The sequence below is a fragment of the Pteropus alecto genome, unplaced genomic scaffold (genome assembly GCF_000325575.1).
Source record: "Pteropus alecto unplaced genomic scaffold, ASM32557v1 scaffold301, whole genome shotgun sequence".
NCBI classification, from domain to species: Eukaryota; Metazoa; Chordata; class Mammalia; order Chiroptera; family Pteropodidae; genus Pteropus; species Pteropus alecto.
Window position 1 is genome coordinate 1698409 of NW_006431043.1, and position 27001 is coordinate 1725409.

A 27001-nucleotide genomic window follows, 5' to 3' on the forward strand; every position below is an offset into this window, starting at 1 on the left:
AAAATAATTATTTTATAAGTGTTTTAGATATGCAGAATTATTACAAAGTTAGTTCAGAGAGTTCCTGTGTACCCTACATCCAGTTTCCCCTATTATTAACTATTTATACTGTGGTGTATTTGTCACAATAAGCCAATACCGATATATTATTATTAACTGAAGTCAATACTTCATTCAGATGTCCTAAGTTTTCCCTTAATGTCCTTTTCTTCTTCCAAAATTCCATTCAGGATACCACATTACATTTAACTATCATATCTTAGGCTCTTCTTGGTTGTGACAGTTTATCAGCTTTTTCTTGTTTTTGAGGACCTCGACAGTTTTGAAGACTTTCTATTGATCAGATAATTTGTAGGATGTCTTCAATTGAGATTTGTTAATGTTTCTCTCATCACATATTTATGGGCCCCTTATAAGGCCAGAAACTTGTCAATCACTTTCAGTACTGTAATTTTATCCGCTATCCTTCACATAGTAGGTGCTAAATAAATAATTGCCAAACAAAAATAGATGCAATAGCAGAGTCTACTGGTTGCCCACATAATATTCTTTGTTACCTTCTTCCTTACCAATGAAAACCTACTTTTAAAAAAGTTTATTGAGGTGAAATTCACATAACATAAAATTAACCATTTTAAAATGAAAAATTCAGCGTCATTTAGCACATTAACAATTTCGTGCAACCACCACCTCTAGCTAGTGCCAAACCATTTCAGACATTTCCAAAAGGAAGCCTCGGCCATACCTGTTAAGCTATTGATCCCCATTTACCCTCTCCCCAGCTCCCAACAACTGCTAATCTGATTTCTGTCTCTATAGAGTTACCATTTCTTGATATTTAATATAAATTGATTCATACGCTATGTGACATTTTGCGTCTGTCTTCTTTCACTCAGCATGATGTTTTCGAGGTTCATTCACGCTTTAGCATTTATCAGTACTTCATTTCTTTTTATGTCATAAACCTCATTTTAGTTGGGATAGCAGTGTGCCCAGCTTAAACGAAAACTACATTCCTCTTCTCTCCTCACTGGTTTCACTCAGTGAGTTCTCAGAATTCCTGGATAGGGTTTTCAGACAATTTCCTTACAAGGAACTGGTTCAGGGGGAAAGCACCCATTTAACTCTTAGCCTTTTCCCATCTTTCTTCCTGAAACAGTTACTATGGTGAGAGCTCTAGGTCTAAGGAATATAACATAAGGATAATAGAATAAAAAGCTGGAAGGAGCTGGCATACCATATCTGTAATCTGGACTTCTTTCATGTGAAAGGGAAATGAGCAACTAATACACTTAAAAATATCAATATAACAATACAGGGGTGGTTCTGAGAAGCAAAGTTTAGTTGGAGTGATGGGAGAAAATGTTATTTTGGTAGGAAGAAAATTTTTAATTATATGAATAAGATAAATTAATGAAGTGGAGGACAAATGAGGGGACTGGAACATGGAATATGCTAATATTCAAATGAAAACAGTGAATGCATTGAGAAAAATTTTAGGAGTGAAAAGAAGCTCAAAAATCTTTTTAAAGGAAATGGAAATATGTGTACTGTTGCACCTGATTGCTATGATTTTTTTTTTTTTATAGTGGCTTCAGGTTAAACTTTCTAATACAGGAAAGTGATAGAAGCTTAAACTTGAGGACCAGAATAAGTCATTCATTTAAACGCATTTATTGAGAACCTGCTATGTTTCTGGACTTAGCTAGGCATCAGAGATTAAATAGTGAACTTTAAAAATATGGCTTTTTCCCTGATTAATCTTAGATTCCAGTAGGGAAAACAAGTAAATAATAAGTATATCTCTAAACATAAAGCAATAGTGTCAGATTTTTTCAAGGTCCAAGAGCCCCAGTGGATGCCTGAACTTGCGGGTAGTGTTGAACCCTATATACTATTTTTTTCCCTATACATATATAAACTTTATGGATTCTCTTTGGTATATTTGAATTGCCAGCCTCACTACTCTTGCACTTTGGAGCCATTATTAAATAAGTGTTACCTGGACACAAGCACTGAGATACTGAACAGTCGATCTGATAACCACGACAGTTACTAAATGACTCATGGGTGAGTAGTGTTTACAGCGGGGATACACTGCACAAAGGGATGGTTCACATTCCAGGTGGGACAGAGCTGGACAGTGTGATAAATCATCACACTACTCAGAATGGCATAAAATTTAAAACTGATGAATTGTTTATTTCTGGAATTTTCCATTTAATATTTTCAGATCATGGTTGAACATGAGTAACTGAAACTATGGAAAGCAAGAACACAGAATAAAATGGAGAGGTCAAGAACAGAACTTTTTTTGAGGATGAATCACTCAAGTACATTTGCATCTGGCCATTAGTAATGCAGTTGGGCAGCTTTGCCTTCACCTTCCTTAGTCACAACAAAGGATGGATGGTAGCAGAGGCAGATGTGGAAAAAGGCAGACACACATCACAGTATGAAGGCTAATTTGGTCTATTTTCTAATTATACATCAGTTTTTAAATTGTAAACATGAGTTAGAATATAGGCTAGTATCACCTGAATTGTCTAATTATGCTAACATGCAGCTTAAAATAATGATGGTAATAATACATTTCTCTTTAAGTTCAAGTAAACATCATTAAAAGAAGCACAAAGCAAGTGGACTGACTGTACAGTGTCAAAGAAACAGGATAATAAGGTACCATAACTGGGTCACAGGTCTTAAAATTAACACAGAATGAAGTCCTTTTATTTTCTGGAATAGAATTTCAAACAGATTAATACTGAAAACCTCCCTTAGACAGCTCGGCATCATTACTTTAGGAGGTCTCTCTCATCAGTGCCTGCTGGAGATGACAATTCTTAAACTGTCTGCCAACAAGTGTTAATTAATTGAGTAATCAAAATAATATACTTGTTGATTTCTCTCCTATATTTATCATTAAAAATAAAAACAGCTTTAACTTTTTTTCCTCTGTTAAAAGAAAGTATAAACTCATTGGAAAAATACAGAAAATAAATAGCCAAATTATTCATAATGGTCTTCTCCCATGGTAGAATTTTATGTAATTTTCGCTTTCTTCTATTTATTTTCTATATTTTTTCCGGTGAGCCTATGAGTAAATAGGATAGGGACAGATAAGTGGTATGAATCAACTGGTTCCCTCTTTTTTGTTTTAGCCCAAGCATCCTCCTTTCCTTGGGACTAAGGTAAATATTTTCGTTTGCTTCCAAAGAACCTGCAGAAAACTGAGACTACATTCTATATTTGTGCTTACTATTATGCCATAGAACTAAGCACATAGTAGAAACTCAAGAAATGAAATACCTAATTGATTTTATTAAATGCCTAATTTCTTGAAAGTTTGAAATACCATTTTCTGAAAGAGGTATGGTGGAAAACATTCCACAATGAATTTCAGGAGGAGAAAGCCAACCTCATGATACTCTATGAGGAAAAATTGATTTGTACTGTTTTACATCAGAAAACCCATATATGTATATGTGTCTGTGTGTATAATATTCATTGAATTAAGCACTAAACTTTCCCAACGAACATCAGTGAGAAACTCTTTTTTAATTAAGTTTTCATTCTTGCCCCACATTAGTCACACACACACACACACACACACACACACAACACACACACACACACACACACACACACACACAGGTGTAGGTAGGAGAACAAGGGAGAAAATTCTGCATTAGGGACACTTCAAAAGTAGGTTAATGCAAATGAACAGGATGCCGAGTACAGTATGAAATTTCACATTTATTAGCACGCTTTGCATGAAGGTATTTTGAAAGCTTTGCCATGCATATGAAAATGTTTCATTTTTATAACTCTATTTTCATTATTTAGTAACATGCATTATTTTCTGTTGTTCCAAATGCAAGTTGTAAATCCGCTCAAAAAGTTTCACTGATCTGGGATTTCACTTATTCTTTTGTGGTTGACTTGGTCATGTCATTTCAACTAGAAATGTAATTTAATGAAAATTAATAAGAATAAATAGGAAGAGAAGAATATATATCTTTGAAATTTAAAAACAATAAAATTAATTATTTTCAGTGGCTTTTTTTCCACACTGAAGTCCATATTTGCTTCTGCCTAATCAAGTTTTATCATTATAAACATGAAATATTTTATGTTCACAGGAAAGGGAAATTTTATTTTTATTTTTTTATTTTATTTTATTTCTTTTAGTCGAGGCAACCCTTGGTTGACCTCACAGATTGCAAGGAACTTGTCAGCTTACAGTCCCTTATTTTTTTGTTTTACGCCTACAGTACCTGGTCTTCCTAGATGACCTCCCATCCAAGTACTAACCAGGCCTGACCCTGCTTAGCTTCTGAGATCAGACTGGATCTGGCTCGTTCAGGGTAGCATGGCCATAGACAGGAAAGGAACATTTTAAAAGCCCCATGTATCTATTTATTCATCTAGCTATTCATTATACATAGACATTTGCCTTGATTCATTTCCCTTTCTTAAAATAGTATTTTTAATATTTATGCGTTTTTAATTAGACAAGTAAAACACACAAATTCATTCCTATTAAAAATAATAAAAAATAAAATATACACAGAACTTCTTAGTTTTCCTTAGCCAGTACTCTCTACTCTTTAACTTCTGCAGCGGTAACCATGTTTTAAGACTAGAGTACAAACAATCACATACATTTTTACTAAAATGTAAATTATTTTGCAGATCATTTTCATACATCTTGAAGGTTTCCCTATGTCAGCACTTATAGGCTTACCTCATTCTTTTTAATTGATGAAGAATATGCCATAGTTAGACTATACAAAAATGTTATTAAACCATTTTCCTATTAGTAGATATTTCGGATTGTTCAAATGTTACAACATTACAAACAAAGCTTCAGTTATAATCCATGATTATGCCTCATTGTGCACATAAACAAGTATTTCTCTGAGATAGATAGTAAGAAGTGGAACTGATAGTCATAGGGTACAGGCGTCGTTAATTTTAACAGATACTGCGAAATTGCCCTCCAAATGTCGGTGCCAATTTATTTTCCTACTAGCAGAATATAAGTTTATAAGGACTCCTATCTTTTAGAAGCACTGAAAAGAGAAAATGCTATCAATGTGTTATTTTAATATGCATTTCTCTGATTTCTAGTGAGTTCAAGTTTTCATACACTTATTGGCTATTTTATCTTTCTGCTCTTTGAAATGTCTATCCATAGCCTTTGACTATTTTATATTGATTTATTTTATTTTCTCATTGATTCATAGATACTTTGTAACTTGTTCTTTTTAATCCTTTGTAGATTTTATACATTGAGGATATTTGAGTGTTATCTTTTTTTAACTTAGATTATTAATTTTTTTAAATTTTACAAGTTACATACATATATCAATCTTTTCTCATTTTCCCCCATGCTGTGTGTTATTTTAGAAAGTCTTCCAGCCTTCCTTATCTCGGATCAGAATCTAAACTCTGGTACATTTCTAGATTTTTTTAAAGTATTTTAATGTATAATCTACCTAGGATTTATTTTGTGAATGCATATAGTAGAATTTAATGTATATATGAATATGTGCATATGCATATATATGACAGTTTCTTTAAATTATTAAATCATGTTAAAGTCAAACAATTATGAAATGTTATTAACTCAATTACTTGGGTAATTAGCAAGAGTTTTATATTTCTTTTCTCTGCATTCTTTAATATTACCTCTAAAATAAAAAGTTACTTTCTGGCTATTTGGGTTATCATGAAAATATATTCCTTCATGTTTATTATGGCTAGTTCTTTGATTTAAACCTCAAAAGGTCTCCAAAGAAGAACAGAACCATTTCTTCTCTCTTCTGTACTGGTGTCAAGACCCTTACCCAGGTATAGTCAGTATTAATGTAGCACCTACCTCTTTACCTTATACCCTTGTGATAGATAGGGCACACCTTTATAATCCTGGCTAGTCTTTCCTTCTCATGATCCTTAATGTAATCACATCAACAATGTCCCTTTTGCCATGTAAGGTAATATCTTCACAGATTCTGGAGATTAAGATGTGGAAATCTTTAAGGAGCTGTTGTTCTGCCCTCTGCAGTGCTTACCACTGTTCCAACTCACTTGTCCTCATTGTAGGGAGGGTGTGTGTGTGTGTGTGTGTGTGTGTGTTGGGGGTGGGCGGGAATAGAGGGGTAGGAATTGGGAGGATGCTTGGTTGTCTTCAGCTGAGCTTGAGTCTGTGCTCTCGATGGGAAAATGTCACTTAAAATGGTATGTAGTTAAGCAGGCATCATAAAAGATATGTTTAGCATCATCCCTGAATTGAACCTTATATATCAAACTACATGATAAAATTAAATGAGTTTTATAAGTTAGAACAATGCCTGAGCTCAGTGAGCATTATATATATATATATATATTTGTACTTGTTAAATAAAGCTCCCCCAAAAAGATGTCCACAAGGAAGGGAGTTTTAAGCAGACAGTTGATTTTCAAATGTGATAAATCTGCTTGACCCAGAGAGCTGATGGATTTCGGGAATTACTTTCTTTGGGGTATATTATACACTCACTGTTGATTTCCAGGAGAAAATAACACCTTGACAGGTTTGTCCAGTGGCAGTGATGATTGTATATGGATTATATACTTACTTGTCAGATTTTTATGAGATGCCAACTTAAAATCAATGGCAGTATTAATTGTTCTATCATAATTACTTACTGAACACTTAACACTGTGCCAGGTGCTACAGAGCATCAATGATGAATAACAGACAGTCCTTTTGCTGAAGGCTTTTGAAGTGTAATGGGGTGAATTCTTCTGAGTATGCTAGTATTTATAATGCAAAGTAGATTAAATTGTGGCCTAAAGAAAACATAAACAAAGGGCTATAAAAGATTATAAATGAGAGTAATTACACATATAAAGATGTCTTAGAGTAGGTAATGTTTGAAATGAGTTTTGACTACAAAGGTGAAAATTAGGGGCACTCCAGGCAAAGGATTAATGTTACATAAGATCAAGAGATAGAAAAATCCAAGGATGTCAAATCAAAAGCTTTAGCAGAAATAGAGGTCCTTGCACCTATGATCACAGTGAGAGAAAATGGAAAAGTTCAATGTAGCTTTTAGATCATATCCCATTGTGAGTGGGTTGTACTTAATTCTGTAGGAGGTAATGAATTTTGAAGAGGGAGATGTGTCATCCAGCGTACTTTTGAGAAAAAATTGATTCGGCTGTCATATATTAGATAAATAGAACAGAGGTGAGATCAGAGGGAGGGATAATAGTTAACAGCTCATTACCAAATGGCCTAAGTGAGAAATAGTGAAGGCTTTGACTAGGATTGTGGGAAAGAACTGGAAAGGAGGGGGTGGGTGTGAGAGATATTGTGTAAAGCAGAATCCACATGATTTAGCAACTGATTGAGGAGGAAAGGGAGGGGCCCATAATGACTGGTTTCCTGCTTGGATGACTAGGATAATGTGGTATCAGAATAGAAACAGGAAATTGGGCAGATGATATATTCTAGTCTTTAACTGAATGGATTTAAGACGCTAGAAGAAATTTGAGGATGACTGTTTCAAACAAGTATATGAAAATGAGGGTGCAAGTTCTGCAGAGAGTAAAGAGAAAAAGATTTGGGATTTGGGGGAGGGAGCCTTTGTAGCTCGTTTAGTCCTATGAACTCATCTTAACGTGCCGTTTCCCCATAGCTGCCAAATGATTGTCAATCTTATATTTGAACTTTGAGTTCTGCCATAAGGCAGGCATTTCTGTTTGCACCATTCAGTTAGAAATGTCTTTATTCTGAGCTCTCCAAAGTTCCTTTCTTTTGATCCAAGATCTATATCTTGGAACCCTACCCTAGAGCAATTGCAGTTCTTAGAAAAGCTCTTCTGATATTTTAAGAAAGCTATAATGTCTCTGGTTAGCCAACTCTTCCAGTAATGCAGGGAGTATAAATGGTGCTCAGAGACAGTATAATATCTTTATGCTTTCTCTGGCTGTGATCCTTGCTAGAGTTTTCTGAGATATAAATAAATGCATAGAAAATACAGACTAAAACTTGAATGGGTTCTAAGCTCAATAAATCTAACATGCAAAATTGAATTTAAGAATCCTTGACAGGAATCATTGGAGTCTCCCTATGGACAGATGCCTGGGACCACATCTAACTCAGTCACCTCTCTCTCCTTGTTATGTTCCTGTATTCTTTTATTAGCTAAATATCTCTAGTTCTTACAGTGGTTCATATGACATCATTTCCAGTTAACATCACCATCTTTGGGTCTAACTAGCATGGAAAAGGACAAGCTTAGCCCCACCCTTGGTATAAATATTCTTACTTAAAATTATAGCTAAAATCAGTTTGAATACATCCCCCAGCTGGCTCATGGTCAGCATGCTGCCACTGATGTCTGTTAATGTGTAGCTGGCTGTGTAAACATGTGGAGGCTCTTTCCTTTGCTGATGTTAGTTTGCCTTGTTATAGTTGACCATCACACCAACCTGCATCATTTTTTAGATCCTAATTGAGCGAATTTATCAACTTGCCTTCTATATACCCATTTAAGATATCGTTCACAATGTAGAATGGTAAACAACTTTGTGAGTCCCAGGCCTGGCTGGACCCAGGTCTGGCTGTGATCTAGGCTTGCGGCTGGGAATAGGACCCTGAATTTAGAATGTTACATCAGTGTACTAGGGCACCTGTGCCTAAAATATGTAAACATTATTCAGCTTATTGTATCACGCATGCGTGGCTGAATGCCTCTGTTGTACTCTGATGTGTGTGGGGCCCATGCAGTCCTGTGGTGAGCAGAAGAGCAGAAGCAGAAGAGTGTTCCCCGAAATAGAAGCACGCTCCCCACAATAAAGTTGGTGCTTGCCGTTTCATTCTTATGTCAGCCCCTCGTGCATTCTTCCAACTAGGCGTCTCACCACTGAAACCTTCCCTGCTCGATCAGCTCGGCGCTGACAAACTTATGTTTTGGATAGAGTCCTTTACCCTAGCAGTGTTCTTCCAGTTTGAGAATAAATTGTCAAAGGTCTGGGAAGGAATTTGAGGGGAATTTCATTGAAGTAATATAGATATAAAAAGCGTTTTTTGTTTTTTTTTTTTTTTAATTAGATGACACTGCTGTTTTAATCTGAATTTATTTATATAAAATAACACTATTTTTGGTGTTAAGAGCTTGGGCTCAGCAGACCTGAGTTCGAATCCTGTTATATTATTTACAGTTTATTTCTCCTCTCTTAATCTATCTCCTTAAGTGTCAAAGAGATTATTAATGAGTTCTTTTTAGGATATTGCTGAGGGTTGAGAAGATTTACATAAAACATTTAGTACCTTGTTTGGTGCATAATTAGTGCTCGGTTGTTATTTTTCTCTGAAAGTCTAGTTACAGTATAAAAATATAGCTTTTTTTTTTGCTTTTTGCATTAAATTCCATATTGAAAAGAATTGTATAATTAAATTCTTGAGAAGAAACCTCTAACATATATGGTGAACATTCTGCTTTTATTCTAAAAGTGGATTTTCTTCCTCTCCATTATATAGGCAGCAAAACATTCGTTTTAAGGATAATCAAGGCCAGTAATGCAATCTAGAGATCTGTGGCCTTGGTGTCATTACATTTGTGCTCTTACCAAAGCTAACTTACTATTATCTGTGACCCTCAAGATACATCCCTATTTATAAAGAATATTCCCATTTGTCATGGCTCACCCTGAGTAAAGAAGGGTTTAGGGGAGACTGCGGGCACTCCCCTCTTTCATTGACTGCCCACTTCCTCACTTCTGTATGCTTTATTTCTGTGCTCTCAACAGCTATATTTAATGTGGTATTAAACCTGTTCCTCATGTTTTTAATTTTATTATATATATATATATTTTTTTCTTTTCTGGAAGTTCTAAGAATTATCTATTTCAAATTAGGTAATTTTTGTGATTTAAAAATATTTATATGCTTTATGCTTGTCTTTTATTTCTTTGTTTTAAAGTCGCTGATTGATAAAGCTAATTTCTATAGTTTCACTATAGAGAGTAGAGAGAGAGCTGTTCTCTGTTCTTTCTCATGATTCTTTCTCAAGGCACCTTATCCTTTTGTGATTCGTTTTTGTTTTTGTTTTCATTTTTTTAACCTGATCATTTTGCTTGAAATATTATTTTGGGGAATTCCGTGAGCCCTAGGGTGAAGGGGAGATCTTCTAGAAAGGATTTCCATTTGTTGTGGCAGGTACCTAAGGTATGATCACTCTGGGATCACTGTCAATTAAATGAAATTCATAGCTTGAGGTTTTTTGAGACTTTCTAAGTTGTGCTGTAAATCTGCCTTAAGGACGTGTAAGGGTTAGGGAGGGTTCAAGTCTAGTTATGTTTCATCATTTTCTTGTGGATGTAACCCTTAGATTTACTGGATCTATGCCTCCATTAAACCTAGGTTATGACAACTGGGATTATTAGGTCCAGTAAATGCTCTCAGGAAACTGTCTTCAGTGGGCTGCTTTACTCTTTGAATCTGGTTTTACTTAGATTTTGGCCTAGGAATCTTGTGAACTATTTGATTTTGGGGAAAAAATCAAGTTGTTTTACTTATTTTCATTGGGAGGCTTGGTCCAAATAACTTATCTTGCGATATTACTAGAATTCCAACTTCCTCACTGTTTCTTATATAAGAATTTTCTCAACCACATTTTCTGTTTAACATTTCAGATTTCTTGGACATAATTCTCATTCTCTGACCTTACTTTCTTGCTACTGGCAGCTTTATTTCTAATCTCCATTTCAACTTTTTTTTTTTTTCCTTCAGACAATGTATATCAACCTCAAACACCTTGAAATAGTTGTTTTCATTAATGTGAAAGGGATTTTACAGAAAATAATCTTTAAGAAAACCTCTGGATGATTTGACTGTGTGATTTAAGAATGAATGCATGACTTTGGAGAAAAAGTGAGGACTTGGCAGATTGGATAAAATAAAAAGATGTAGTGAGAAACTCATGGTTAGAAAGAGAACATTGAAATGATTAACCAAAGCAGGAAGGGGTTATGAGATATAAGCTGATTAGAGGTAAGACAGGAAGGAATGATCGAGAACTAGAGGCACAGGAACCTGTGTTAATCTTGGGGAATTCTATCTTGTATTCAGATATATATTTTTTTAAAGTCAATAAATGAACATTTGACTATGGACTACATAAATCAAGACTGGTTCATAATCTTCTCTTAGAACTAAAGATCAGATATGGACTATAACAAAGGATCTTTTGACCTCAAAAGGATGTTCTTGGTACATTTACTCATCATACCAATACTCAGAAACAATAGAGGTGTGGAAAGATAATAATAAGACATCTGATACTTTATAATTTTTTTTCATCTGAAGATAATAGGGAGAATCAGAGAAAGCATGAATCTTACTGTGTTATTTTCACATTAGATTCTTTCCCTGCTTTTCTTTCTCACTTGGAACGGTTTGATGTACCAGAAATGAAAGAGGGTATACGATTTGATTTTATTATGGATTATAATATGTGAAAAAATGTATACATAATGTATATAAATAATTCTTTTTTTCTAAATTTCTAAGTTTTTTTAAATGTTTGAAATTGCTTAGATCAATCATTTATTGAGCTACTCCTCTGTCTCTGGCATTATAGTGTTTTGCATATATTTTCTCATTGAATCCTCAGAAAATCCTATGAGGTAGAAATTATTGCTATTTTACAGGTGAAATTGAGACTCATAGAAAATTAGTAACATAACTTTATTGTTTTTGAAAGTCTTACACATTTATTTACTTTCATGTGCATTTTAGCTGTAATCCTCGTACTAAACCAGTGAGTTAGGTCAGATAATGTTACTTACTTTTTACGTACTAGGACGAAGAGGCTCTGGAGTGCAAAGACTTGCCAAAGCAACCAGTACACTGATACAGATGGCGCTCAACCTCAGTGTTTCTAAGTGATAATCTATTAATTTTTCTACAGTGCCATACTCTTTTTTTTTTCAAGAAAAGAAAACTAATGTTTTATTATAAGTTTTAGAAATAAAGAGGGGGGGGACTTCCCAACTCATTTTATTAGGCTAGTATGAATTTAAGCCAGATTAAGACTAGTGCCACACTTCTTTGAAAGATAAGTGATAATGATGATGATGATAACTTTATTGATTGTGCAGAGCTTGGGATTTAGAAAACCATCATTAATCAATAATAATTGTATTTAATTATATACATATAATTATATACATTATATACATGTAATTAAGTACTATTATATATATAATAATATATATAATATACAAGATATATATGTCTTATATCTGAAGACATGAGAAGAACCCATGGGGTGGGAACAGCATGTAAAGAGTTCTAGAAAGAATGTAACAAGTAGACTATATAATTCTAAATGGTCATCTGTATCCTAACAATTTACTTAGCCTTGCCAGCTATACTTTTTAAAGATGCTTTTCTTTTTGATGTGCTCCATTGATTACAGGCAGGAAATATTTGTGGCATAAAGCTATAACCCCAAATAATAATTATTTCTTTCTTTTTGGGTGTTAAAACAATCTAATTTGCAAATTCAGGTGTAATTTTCAAAATAAAAAGGAATGTGTGTGAGGTAAACCGTTATGCTAATTGGCTGAAATTCTTTTGGCCTTTTTGCATTTTAGATTCTCAGTATAGGTAAGAAAATTTGGTATGGAGCCACAGAATCAGAGGAAAAAAACATATCTGCGAGCTATTGATAATTCCAATAATAAAAACCATATGCAGTGTAATACAACTCTGGAATTATATGTGTGTGTGTGTGTGTGTGTGTGTGTGTGTACACACACAAACACATAGTAATAAGTTAAAGAATTTAAATAGCTGACCTAGGTCAGGCAACTAGTAAATGGTGGAGCTTGGATTTGAACCCATCTACTTCACCTTTCCTAGACTCTAAATCCCTGAACATTCCCAACAGGAGATAAGAGTTTCCACAATTCAGGGTTTTGTAAAATGGTCAACTGTGTGTCTTGGGATCATGCTAAAACTGCAAGTTTTTAGATTCACTTAGATGGTTTTTAGCCATGTAAGCCTTGGGTCACAGATAAAGGAGATTAGTCAGGAAATAATTATAGGAGTCAAAATTTAAATAAAATTAAATCCAGATTAATTTTAGCTCACAGACTTCATTCTTTTATATTTGTTTTTTTTTAATTTAATATTTTTAACTTACTGCTGACAAAACACATTTTGTAATGCCAAATTTTATATCATTGTGTTTATAGTATTTGGTCGAATTAAGGATTTTTTTTGTTTGAGTTTACCAAGTAAAACACTTAAATAAAGATTCAAAAGCTTATCCATTTTATATCCTAGAACTTTGGACAATGACTAGCACATAGTACTTCCTCAATAAATATTTATTGTGTGAATGTGTGAGATTAATATAGATTTTTGTTAATATCAATTTACCCATCAAATGGTTCTTTAGCTACCAGACCAAAGCTTTTAATTGAGAATAATTTTCTTTCCGAAGAAATGCTCAAATTCTGATACATCTTTCTCCTTAATAGAGTATCTTTCTAAAACCTCTTATTGTTTAAGGGTGTTATTGAATATATGTCTATAATGGTTAATAGAAAATCTATTAAATCTTAAGACAGTGATATGTACCATCCTATACAATGTGTTTTCCCAACTGATTAGATTAAAAAATAACTCTCAGAGATGAGAAATTGTACTGTCTCCTAAACCTAGCAAATACAACTGACCTCCTCTCTAGAAGTCAACTACTTGTTGACTGATTTAGGAGGGCCTCAGATGAAATAACTGGGGTGTGGAGGCTAGAATCTAGCTCTTTGAGACTTTCATCCTCCAGAGGCTAGCTCAGGCATGTTCTCATGTCAATGGCAATAGAACAACAAAAGAGAAAGAGATGTGTAAGTATTGATTTAGCCACTGTTTTATGACTTCTAGCATCCCATTGGCCTAAGCAAATCAAATTCAGAGAGGGGATTACATGTCAAAGGGTATGGATATGGGTAGAACTGAAGAACTGATACCATTAATACAACTAACCTACCATACAAGCTTAACTAATTGAGTCTATTCTCATAAAGTATATCTGACATTTCCACTATAACCTTCTGATTTCCTACTTAGAACTAAATCCTAAAACACAGATTACCTGACACACGCACACACACACTCACATACACACACTTTGTTATTTTCTGTTTATCTTGTACTTTTTGCCAATATAATTTATTAACTAAAATATTTCTATAGAGACTGAACAAAGGAATAGTAGGCTTTTAAATAGGAATATCACATGGTATTGACTTTGTGTTCAGTATATAAGACAAATATATATGTGGCATTTATCAAATAAAATTTGTGTGCATGGAGATTTTATAAGCATACGTTGCAAGGAAAGCACTATTTTAAAAATAAATTGAACCGATCATTTTACAAACATTCTAGTTGCATATTATAATGAAATTGTGTGTTAAGTGTTACTCTTAAAGCAATGGAAATTGCATTTGCATATCAGTTTAATTGCTTTGGATTAAACATTGAAAGATGAGAGCCAAGAGAGCTTATTAAGCTGAAATGAGGGCAAGTGATAAAAAAGTGATATTATGTCAACACTACATCTGGAGGTCTGTTGCTATTTTCATTTTAAATCCTAAATTGCAGTGTTTCTTAAAATTATCATTGAATGCCATAGTCTTGAAATATACAAAATAAAAAGGTTAATGCGTGAATTGTGCTTGATAAATATAATTTGATTTGAAAGCCAAGCTAGAGTTTTCTCTACTTTGTTAATATTTATTTGTTCTTAATGTACTAGACTGTAAGCTTTTAAAAATATTATCTCTCATTTACTGCTTTGTCTTTAGGGCTTTGATATAGTCTGTCCTGTAATAGGTGCTCGATAAATATTTGGGAATGAATGAATGAATGCAAGGTACGGCAACCCCTTTTTAGTTGCTGTTAAACATTTAAGGTGAGTGGTTGAGGACCGATGGTTTTGATTGGTGCCTACAACTGTATCCACAGGCTCTCTTCAACTCTGAAACACTGTGCTGGCTCACTGGCCTTCTCCCTCTGCCAGGGAGAATCATCGTGTCGTTAAATATATAAAATCCAACAGCCACCTACACTGAAGTGAGCTATGTGGAGTGAGTCATGTGAGGCAATTTAATTTGCAATTCAGGGGGTGTCATGTTGGCATGTTGGGTATGGGGCTTATATTAGAAAGCACCATTTGTTTGCTGTGTTCAAAGCCTCAGGAAACCAATGCCCCATCATTTAAAAAAAAATCAATGCTGATGCATTGCATTGGAGAATTAGCAGCACTTCCAGGTGGTCCCTGTTGCTCACCAGAGTGATTTCATGTTTGCAGATCTATTGTTAGATCATCTAAAACATATCCTTTAAATTTGGTGAGAATAGCCCCTCCATTTCAGTTATTCTGGAGAATTTATTTTATGGAATGTTTAAACAGCTTACAAATATTATCTTCTTTAATCCTTGTAACAACTATGTGAAAAGTCTTATTAAATATATCCATCCTGCAGATGAAAAAATTGAGACACAGAGAAGTTAAGTGACTTGCTTATGGTCCCACTACTAGTAAGTGGCAGAGCCAGGTTTGGAAATTAGAGTCTGGCTTCAGAGGGTTGGGCTCCGAACCACTGTGCTATGAGCACATAAGTGGCTAAGGTTCCCCTAAGGCCCCTGAAAATGAAGTGTTTTATATGCCACATCTGTTTTATTGTTGTTGCTTTAATTTTTTAGCTGTGACAAAAAAAAAATAACATAAAATTTTTACCACCTTCTTTTTAACTGTATAGTTCAGTAACGTTAGGTATGTTCACATCGTTGTGCAACAAATCACTAGAATTTTTTCATCTTGATAACTGAAACCCTGCTCATTAAATAACTCACCATTTTCCCATCACAAGTTTTTAAGTTCTGTCATCCCAAACACAGCACCTCAATCTAATAAGACTCCATCAAGCCATTATCACATGATGCAATAACAGGTAAACAGAGACAGGAGAACATAGTTTTATTTGCATGAATTAAGTATATGCCAAGAATTCAAAACTTTTAAGAAATATACATTCACTAGAAATTGAGTAACTTGAAATAAAAAAGAGTATCTTGTTCTTCAGTTTGGCCTTGGAATTTCGCAGGAGAAAACTTTTCTGTTAACAGCTCATCAGGACGACCTATACCTGAATCTTAACTTCAGGAATATTTTCTTGATCCAAAGCCAAGAAGACAAAATAGCTGTATTTAAATTTCTTGTTTCTTACATACAAGTATTATTTTATTCATTATTTATTTAAATTAGAATAACTTAAAATAAAATAATTATTTGTTTCTCTGCCTAAAAAGAAATTATATTCAAATACTGATAAAAGTAAAATTATTTCATATAACCTATTTTTACAATAATAATTCTCATTAATACTCTTTTGATGTTTTTAAAAGATAATTGTGATATTCAACACAAAAACTTAGAGAACACAAATCTACATTACATGTATTTATAATTTATATACATAAATATAATTACATGTATATAATAAAATTTTAATCATTCCAGTAGAAATACTAATATCCTATAAATGCATGCAAAGTTATACAATCTATGTTTGAAAAAATAAACAAAAATTCTGAAAAGTGTACTTATATTGATGTACATTTTCAACTGTTGTTTTTCTTTATATTTGCTATCATATTTGATCTGCAAATAACCCTGTGAAATAGTTTGAAATGTATTGTAATACAGGATAATATGGAAAGAGACTCAGACTCCAGAGGGGTGGGGCTTAGGCTGAGCATTAACTGATGAGCAGAGAATAGAAAGGAGTTCCTGGTTGAGGGTCTCCACCAACACTTGGAAGTGAGGAAGAGCATGGCACACAAGAGGCATCAATAGTTAAGTACTGCCAGAGCCTAGATGTGAATGGAGAAGTGCTAGGAGATGGGAAGGAGTGACAGGCCAAATCCAGATGAAAAAAGGTCTTCTTGCCACACTAAATAGTTTTAACTTAATTCCGCAGAGTATGCAGATGCAGGGAAGGATATAAGACAAAGTAGTATGACATGTCAGAAATGTCACAGATGGGAATACTGTATCATAAACCCATTTGCTAGAGTCAAGACTCATTCTACCTCCAACTTTTGTATACTATTACCTTAAATTGGATGGTGGTCCTACTGTTACAAAAACAAACGAACAAATAAAACAGAAGCAGGCTCATATACAGAGAACAAATGGATGGCTGCCACAGGGGAGAGTGGCGTGGGAAAATAGGTGAAAAGGGTTAAAGGGAATAAGAGGCACAAACCTCCAGGTGTAAAAATAAAATGTCACAGGGATGTGATGTACAGCATAGGGAAAACAGTCAATATTATCAGTAACTTTGTATGGTGACAGATGGTTACTGGACTTCTTGTGGTGATCACATCATAAGGGATATAAATGTTGAATCACTATGCTGTACACCCGAAACTAACAGAATATTGTATTGTCTTTTAACTATACATTAATAAAAAAGAATGAAGAGATGCTTATAAAATAGGGAAAAAATGAAACTAAAATGAGTGATTGGCATGCCTTTGGATTATTTCAGCCTGTTTTGTGTGCTAAATAGGAATACTGAAGGGATTATGAGTACTATAGGGATGGGGGAAGTAGTACTGTGGAACTTGAATTTTTGATACAAGATAATTCACCAAGGTAGAATTTTATTTCACTTTGTTTGCTTTCTGACTCTAAATGGGAATGGGACAGGCCATTAAGAATAAAATAACTAATCAATCAAAGAAAGGAAGTCTGAGAATTTCTCTGAGAATTCCTCAAAGTCCACAAGTAGAAGTAGAAGTAGTTAGGGATGATAAGGGTGCACAGAGATTTTCTGTTTTTTAAATTATTTTAAATTACTTGGTAATTAATCCCATTACTTTGTGAATTATTCTAATACCAAACAGTAAAGGTTCTGATAGCCTTGGGAAAACAATGAATGTCATGCTATTTTAGACATGTTAAGTGAAAGGTGTTTACCAGTCATTCCAGGGGATGTCTCAAATAGAAAATACCATTACAATGAAATAAAGTCAACAAAAATAAATATTTAACAAAATTATTTTTCCGATGTTTTCAATAGCTCATTCTTTTCAAGCAATATTCAATTCTAGAAAACCAGGACGGTGACATTTCTGAGTGATATAAATCTTTACATTTACATATAAAATATTTTAAAAGTATTAACCACATGTATGAATTTACTCAAGTTTTTTTGGTGTGGGAGGTTTGATCTAGTCAATATTATCCTAAACTATATTGTTTAGAAGCTACAGAAATCATTTTTAATTAGCAGATATATTTAAAGATATTTCCATATAACAATTATTCATTCTTTTTCCTATAATTCCCTGTTGTAATTTGTTTCATCAGCTCATCTAAACTTATCATTTTTCATGCACTTGTCCATTATAAGTCAAGAGACGTGTCCCTTTTCTCTCTTGTGATTATTATCCTATCTGATGGGGACAAAATAATTGAGACAGAATAGAAAGGCAAGATGAATGGCAGACAGCAGGTGCATTTGTATATTATGAAGTGTTTGCAAAATAATAAGCACCACATGAATAATGTATTTGAAGAATATTGTCAGGCAAATGATATTGAGTCATATATCCAAATCATCTCTCAATTACTGAAGAATGAATTACCAGTGCCTAATGCATCCAGTTTTATGAGACAGAATTCACCATGCGGAGCATCTAGATAGAGTAAAAGGGTTACTGTTTATTAATAGAGGATTCAAATCTATATATCTTTATCGATCTAAATCTAAATCTAAATGTGTATCTATATCTATATCTATCTATATCTATATCTATATCTATATATCTATATCTATATCTATATCTATATCTATATCTATATCTATCTATCTATCTATCTATCTATCTATCTATCTATCTATATCTAAATAATTTCCTTACTTATTTTTAAAAGACTAGTGTATTTTTTAAAGAAATAAATTTCCTTGTTCAAATAAATAAATAAATAACAATTTATTACTACAAAAAAAAATTTTCCATGGCATATTTGCCATTGATTCTAAGGCTGACTTCTATGTAATGTAACAAAACTACTATTTGTACTAAGATTATTACTATAGTTTATTTTCAGCTTAAGTATATTTATTTCTTTCAAGTATTTAATATTTTATTAATTAAAAATTAATTTAAATGTATTTTAAATTCCAACATTTAATATATCTTATTTACATTAACCTTGATAATAAACTTAATAAATACATATTACTATTTTGCAGATAAGGAAATGTAGATTCACTGAAGTTAGGAAATAAGCTTAAGGTTAGTAAATTGCAAAGCTGGGATTTTGACCTCATGGTGGCTATAGTCATAGTCCATTCACTTTTTCCCATTAAATTAATTCCCTGTTTTTATTTAACAAGCATAGGGCTGTGCTTCTGTATAGTTTGTATACCTAGCAATATAAAATACTGACACATTAAAGACAAAAATGAAGTGAAAACTAAGAAACCCTTTGACTCAATGCTCTCATGTTTTTGTTTTTTAAGGAGAAAAAAGTAATGCAAGACTCAAGATTTGGGAATGGTGGGTGGGCCTCTATTTATTTTACCCTTTGACTTGCTTGCTGTCTGCTGGCCCCTCTGCTGCTGCTGCTGCTGCTGCTGCTGCTGCTGCTGCTGCTGCTGCTGCTGTGGCTGAGTTGTTCGGATTGCTACTGTTGCCACAGCCATGGGTTGCTGCAAGATTCTACACTGTATCTGCTGGGGTTGAGGCTGGGGCTGCTGCTGCTGCTGGAAGACAGGAGAAAGCAGGATGCCCTGCTGGGGAAGGCTTTGCACAGGTCTTAGCTGGGCAGAGCCAAGCTGAGACAACACAGTTGCCTGGGGCTGCAGAAAATTTCCTACTCCATTGACATTAATTAAAACAGATTGCTGAGCAGGTATGACCATTGGTTGACTGGTCGTAACTTGTGCATTTAAAACCTGTGACACTGGCTGTTGATGAACAGTTGTACGTTGTTGAAATTGTTGTTGTGGAATTAACTGATAGAGCCATTGCTGCTTCTGTGGCTGAGGCTGTGGCTGAGGCTGTGGCTGAGGCTGTGGCTGAGGCAATAGCTGCGGCTTAGACAATGGCTGCAATTGAGGCCGTGGCTGCTGCTGGGTGTTCAAAATGAGCGAACCTGGTGGAAGCTGGACTAGAGTTAAAGGCATGAGATTTGAAGCAGGTTTTAAAACCAACTGACCACCCCCTTTAGAAGAAGCCTGTGATGCAGTAGGCTGTGCATTTGGTGGCCGGCCTCCTGAGGGCAGGCTGCTGGGCGTGACTCCCGCAGGAGCGGAGGTCCCAGCTATAGAGGGGTTGGAACCTCTCACCACACTCTGGGCTACACCAACAGGGCCCACCACTTTGATGACACTAACACCAGGGCTGGACCTGACCTGGATGGCTGGGGTTCTCAGTGATGAGCTGGCAGAGGACAGGGTGGCTGCAGGAAGTGTGCTAACTCGGTTCACTTCCATGGAGGAGGAGGATTTCTGGGAGAGACTTGTTGGTGGCTTAGAAGCAAGAACAGGAAATGGAGATCGACAAAAGCTGCTTGCCCGCTGTGGCAGGAGACTGTTGCCCAAGCAACTCTTTCCTGAGATTAAGGGCAGTTTGATGGCTGAATGTGCGTGCTGGACTCCCTTCCCCAGTGCTGAGGGCTGACCTGGCATGGCCTGAGGCTGTTCTGTGTCTTCCACAGGAGGTCGGCTCAGACTGGCTGAGGCACTGGGACTGGGGCTTATCTTGACCGGACATTTGATGTTCTTCTGGGCCACATTCTCAGACCAACTGATGACCCTTCCAGTATCAGTCTTTAACCAAGGCAGGAAACTACTCAAATGGTCATCTGTGGAGGAGTGGTGGGGAGTCATATGTCTCAGGCATCTGGATGTTTTACATGGCCTTTTTCCAGAGATAAATGGATCATTAAGTGACTGCAGGAAGATCTGCTTTGTTGCCTGGGACTGATCGCCGGCTTCATATCCATACAAAGAATCATCTCTTAGCTCGAGGTCTGGCCAGACTGTTGGTTGTGAGTCATCACATTGGACAGACCTCTTCCCTTTAGCGTATTTGAACACATCCACTTCAGAAGGGACCGCCAACTCACAGGGCCGCCGTTTCCACATATCTACACAATTTGCTTTGGTAATTTTGAGGTCATACTGCTGACTTGCTTGACTTTCTCTGATTCTTTTGCAAGAAGACCATACTCTTAGCTCAGGAGAGAGTGAACGATGATGAGGCAGCTCCTGCTCGCGATTCAGGGAGGCTGTAGAATACCGCTTGAAGTTCCTTCTCATCGGGTGAGTGTTCATCTTTTGCCTGTTAAAGAGCAGCCTGTTTTCGGCGCAGGCTACTGATATAGAGGGGTCGAGACACAGTGGTTCGGCTGTAGCCAAGATCAGTTGGCTCTCGAGCAAAAGTTTGTCATCCTGGGTCCATGTCTGGTTATCGCTGGTTATGGACTGTACATCACAAGCTAACGTCTGCATCGTTGGACGTAAGAGAATGTGCCTGCTCTGGTAACGGGGGCCTTCCGTATTACTGCACTGCCTATAGTCCCGTATTTCTGCTATGACACACCCACAGTGAAAAAGGTTAACTGGAGCACTTTCCAGGATATCCACCAAAATAGGAGGTAATTCTTCTGCATCCATGTATTCAAGTAATTCTCCTTCTTCATAAGACAACCGAATGGGCTCCGAACAAGATCCATTTTTTCCCTTGAGCATCAGCGAATAGCCCTCCCTTCCTGGGTACAGGTTGACCACTAAACACGGCAATGACTCTCTCTTAATGAGCTTCTCTAACAAGTTCACATTGCTCGTTAATTCCTCCGTAATCTCGGGCTCTTTCCCACATTCTTCAACATATATGTCATACAGCTTTTCATAGAGAGTTTGTCTCCCACTAGATGAGTATTTCCTTTTGGGGGGTCTCTGTTGGGCGCTTTCAATGACATAGTCCGCACGATCCAAAGCTTGCTCTAAAGCTCGCTGCATCGTGGGAGAAAATAAGGGCCCTAAAAGAAGAGAAAATGGAAGTGCGTTGATGCACGGGGCGACTATCCTGTCTTTGATAGCGAGGTATAGTCACGTAAAACGCCCCGATCCCACAGTGGAGGCACCGGCCCTACTTCGAAATGGACACCAGGAAACCCACCCCTAAGGAAGCACTACACAAAATTCTTGTGAGTTTTGGAAAATACCTGTATCTATACAACGGTCTCTGGTCTCCGGTCTACGTGCTGGGCCTCGCCTTGCGTCGTTGCCCTTAGCTAGGCCGGAAGTCGACGTGGAGGGCTAAGGTCACACAGCGTACTGTGCGCCTGCGTAGTGCTTTCAGACTGTACCGTCCATCTTCTCCGTGATGTCCGGTGGTCAGCACTCCTGTTCTGGGCCTGCACTTCGTACTGGCAGTTTGGGCTAGGCATCCGTGTATGGTCCATACAGTTTTACAAGATAACACCAAAAACTGTTTCAACGAACTGATGCAGTATCATACCCGCTCCCACACTTTTGTAAAACGAAGAACAAAGAATAGAAAAGTACAAATATAAATATGTCCGACGTGCTCTCCTTTATATAAAAATGTATGTATGTTCAACAAACAGCTACTTTTGAGAATGAAATATGATGGAGATAATATGATAGGATTGAGACAGTAAGACCAGTGACAAGTGCCTTGCCATGGAGGAGTTTACAATTTCCCTGGAGAGGCAAATAAGTAATCAGAGAATCCAATCTATAGATTTTTGGACAAGGTGATAAAGGAGAGGAAGTGCTAAACAAGAGAAAGTGAGAAAAACTATTCCCAAAGGAGGTGATAGTTGAGTTTCCTTAAAAGATGGCTAGAAATGGAGATTATTGATAACCTTAGTAACATTTTCTGAGAAATATTGGTGAGGAAACTTAGACCATAGTTGAGAAAGGGATGAGCCTGTGTTGAGAAGGTGAGAAGAGTAATTTACACTATCACTTGAAAGATTTTTATTAGTGAAGGTAAATTACAGGTAGACATACAGGACATGCATGTGCACACAAAGAATACTTCTGTTTAAACTCTCAATAATTCACTAACATCTGGTAAGTATAATATCATTATATTATCAATAATGTTATTTTTGAATTTTAGGATGAAAGCTTTCATGTCATGTAGATTTTTATTTGACAAATGAGAAACTAACATACTCAAAGCCACAGTTCAAACTAATGGCTTATTCATGTTATGTGCTTTATGCATTATAGACATAATAAATGGTAAATAATGACATCAGTAAGTACAAAGTCAAATTATGCAGCAAAACTTTGTATAATTTGGATTCCAAGTAAATCCATATTAGTAGAAGAAAACCAGAAGCCAGAAGCAATGTAATAGCTTTTGCAAGTTAGCCACCAAGGTAGTCAATTAGAATTGTATTTTATAAACTAGTGAACAGAAGGATTTTGAGAGTGGGAATGATTATAATGCTGCTGCATAAATTATAGCTTTAAGAAAGCAGTCAAGGAAAAGATGTCCAGTTAATATTTATGATATTCTTTATGTGTATGAATTTGGGAAAACCCTGCATGCTAAGACTGAATATAATGGAGTTAAACTCCCCCATTCCGTAAGAGTTCTCTCTTTTTTTTTCATGCTATTATCATAATGGACTTTTAAGGAAAAAGCAGATAATGTAACTGGGAATCATGTATACAATAAAGTTATTTTCAATTCTTTGTAACAGTTGTTTCATATGAGAACACGAGAAATAAACTTAGTACTGACAGGAAAGTAACTTTGACAGCTGACTGTTACAATGTCTCCTATGTGATTATTCCACTTCCCCTCTGGCTAGGGATAAGTGTTGTTCATATAGCCTACACTTCTGAAACTACTGAATTTCAAAATATCTGCTCTATGTACATACTTGTGGACATCGTCAAACACATTACTTTCCAGTTCTAGAATCCCCTTGGTGATTCACCCATCCAAAACTAAGAAAAGAGTTAATAACAGACAAGCCCTCATTCATGGTGTTTTTTTGTTTTTTTTTTTTTTCTCCCCACTGTTACATCTAGGGATGCCTTCCACTTTATACCTCACAGCAACTGCAGCTCTTTCTGGCAATAATATAAGACAAGTTTAACTGAATTTCAGATATGTGGGACTTTGCTTCCAGAAAGGGTGTTCTATTCATATTGAACCTTTCTATAAAAACAAAAAGTTGGATCTGCAGAACAGAAATGGAAGAGGGCTGTATTCACAGGATAAGGAGATTAAATATAAAGAGCTGTGTGATTTATCTCTTTTATGAGGTGCTGCTGAAAAAGAGATTAAGCTTTTAAAAAGTGATGACCTTGATATAAATTCCATATTTAGCCAGTGGTGAAATATTATGAATAACAAAGAGTATGTAAAACAGGAATAAGTGAGAAGATTCAAGAGATGTAGTGAGTTTGACAATCTAAGGGGTTAAACCATTACTATAGTAACAGCAATAAAACATTATATAACAGATTGTCCATTGCAAAATATGTTTACATCAGGATTTGGTTTGCTTCTCACAGCTCTATGAGGTTAAATATCTTCATAATTTTGTAATCAGATAACCGAAGTTCAGGGAAGAGGAGTTACTTGTCCATGATCACACAGTTTGCTAGTAGATTCTGCTGCCCATAAAAACCTCCTCTTCTTGTATGCTTTATCAAATCTGGTTAAAAATTAAACCCACTTGTGTTTTGTTTTTAACACTTTTAATCATATCTCTAATATTATTCTATGGTGTTATAGTCTGCTAATCTAAGTATAAAGTGTTTTACTCCTAAGTTTTGTGGTTGACAAGAATTCTTAATACAATTGTCACATTCTAAGCATGTTTATATTTATATAGAAACATAAATCATTAGACCATTTTCAAAATGGCCTATTTTACTAAGTAAAGTTATTAAATTGTTGTTATTTAAACCATATGTTCCTTTAGTGAATTATAGGTTATTCAGATAAATGGCCCTTCTTTCTAGTTAGAAAAATCTAAAAATTACTATTGACTGGAATTGATAATAAAATTGCATAAAAAGTGTTGAAAAGAAACCAACTGTGAAATATGCATAAATCATGTACAATAGAAAAGTCACTTCTCTAAAATGTCTAATTCTGCCATTAAATCAACTCACAGTTTAATTCTGCTCTTTTTTTCTTTTCCTTTTTTCTAAGATATATAAATGAAAGGCTTTTATCATAGATAGGAAAATGCAAAAGTACCTTAATTTATTAAATGTGCCATTTTCAAACAATTATTTGTAATATTTGCAAATATATAACTATATTACTTGTTTACCACTTTCTTTTACCTTATAGAAGACTTCTAAGAATTTATGTATAACATAGATTAAATGCTTAGATATTTATTTCCTAAACTATTTTTTAACATCTTTTTTTCTGGCTTTATTAAAATATAATACACAATTAATTGCTCATATTTACATTATACAATTCAATGATTTCTTTTTTGAAAAATTACAGTTGGCATACAATATCAATTACAGTTGTACAGCATAATGATCAGAGATCCACATAACTCACAAAGTGGTCACCTCACTAAATCTAGTACTCCCTCATCCCTTACATATTTATTTTATTAGTATCCATCTTCCTCATGCTACACTGTACATCTCCACGTCTATTCTGAAACTATCCATTTGTACCTCTTAATCCCTTTGTCTTTTTTTGCCATCCCCTCCAACCCCCCTCTCATCTAGCACCCCTCAAAATATTCTCTGTATCTATAAGTTTATTTCTACTTCTGTTGTTGTTGTTGATTTGTTCTTTAGATTCCACATGTACGTGATATCATGCAATATTTGTCTTTCTCTGTCTGACCCATTTCATTCAGAGCAATACCATCTAAGTCCATCAAGGAAATATCTTTTTCCATCCCCTTCCTTTTAGTCTGTGTGCGTCTTTTAATCAGAAGCGAGTCTCTTATAGGCAGCACATGTAGGAGTCTTGTTTTCTTACCCGTTCAGCTACTCTGTCTTTGGTTGGAGGAATTAATTCTTTTCCATTTGAGGTACTTGATGATAGGACTGTAGTTATTACCATTCTTTATTCCTGTTTTTGATATATGTTTTTTTCTTCTTAAGGAAGTCCCTCCAACATTTCCTGTAATACTAGCTTCGTGTTGATAAATTCCTTTAGTTTATTCTTGTCTGGGAAGCTCTTTATCTCTCCTTCAACTCTAAATGATAGCTTTGCTGGATAAAGTATTCTTGGTTGTTGATCCTAGGCTTTAATCACGTCAAATATTTTGTGCCAAGCCCTTCTGCCCTGCATGGTTTCTTTTCAGAAATCAGCTGTCAGTCTTATGGGTGCTCCCTTTTAGGTAACTAGCTGCTTTTCTCTTACTGCTTTTAAGATTCTTTCTTTGTATTTAACCTTTGGCATTTTAATTAGGATGTGGGTCTCTTTTTGGGGGACTTTCTGAGCTTCCTGGGGTTGTATGTCTTTTTCCTTCACCAGGTGAGGAAAGTTTTCTATCATTATTTCTTCAAATAGCTCTTCAACTTCTTATTTTCCTTCAGGTACCCCTATGGCATGGATATTATTACATTTAATAGTGCTCCATAGGCTCTTTAAATTATTATTCTAGTCTCGGCTTCTTTTTTCTTTCCATTCTGGTCGGGTGTCCTTGGCTTCCCCATCCTCTATATCAGTGATTTGATCCTCTTTATTCACTCTGTTGATTCCCTCTAATATTCTCTTCATCTCAGATAATGTGTTCTTCATTTCTGACTGGTTCCCTTTTATAATTGCCATTTCCATTTTTATGATTTTTATCTCTTTGTTAAAGTTCTCACTGAATTCATCTATACTTCCTCTAAGTTCATTGAGCATCTTTATAACCAGAGT

General features: G+C 35.2%; 1 protein-coding gene and 2 pseudogenes across 2 annotated transcripts in view; 1 reads left to right on the forward strand and 2 right to left on the reverse strand.

Moving 5' to 3' along the window:
- LOC102894708 overlaps nt 1-22143 on the reverse strand; it is a 37057-nt pseudogene extending 14914 nt beyond the window's left edge.
- The window catches only part of IL1RAPL1 (interleukin 1 receptor accessory protein like 1), a 1242120-nt gene that overhangs the window by 684756 nt on the left and 530363 nt on the right, over nt 1-27001 (forward strand). The gene's annotated exons all lie outside the window — the stretch shown is intronic.
- Nucleotides 4266-4384, reverse strand: LOC112485498 (annotated as a pseudogene).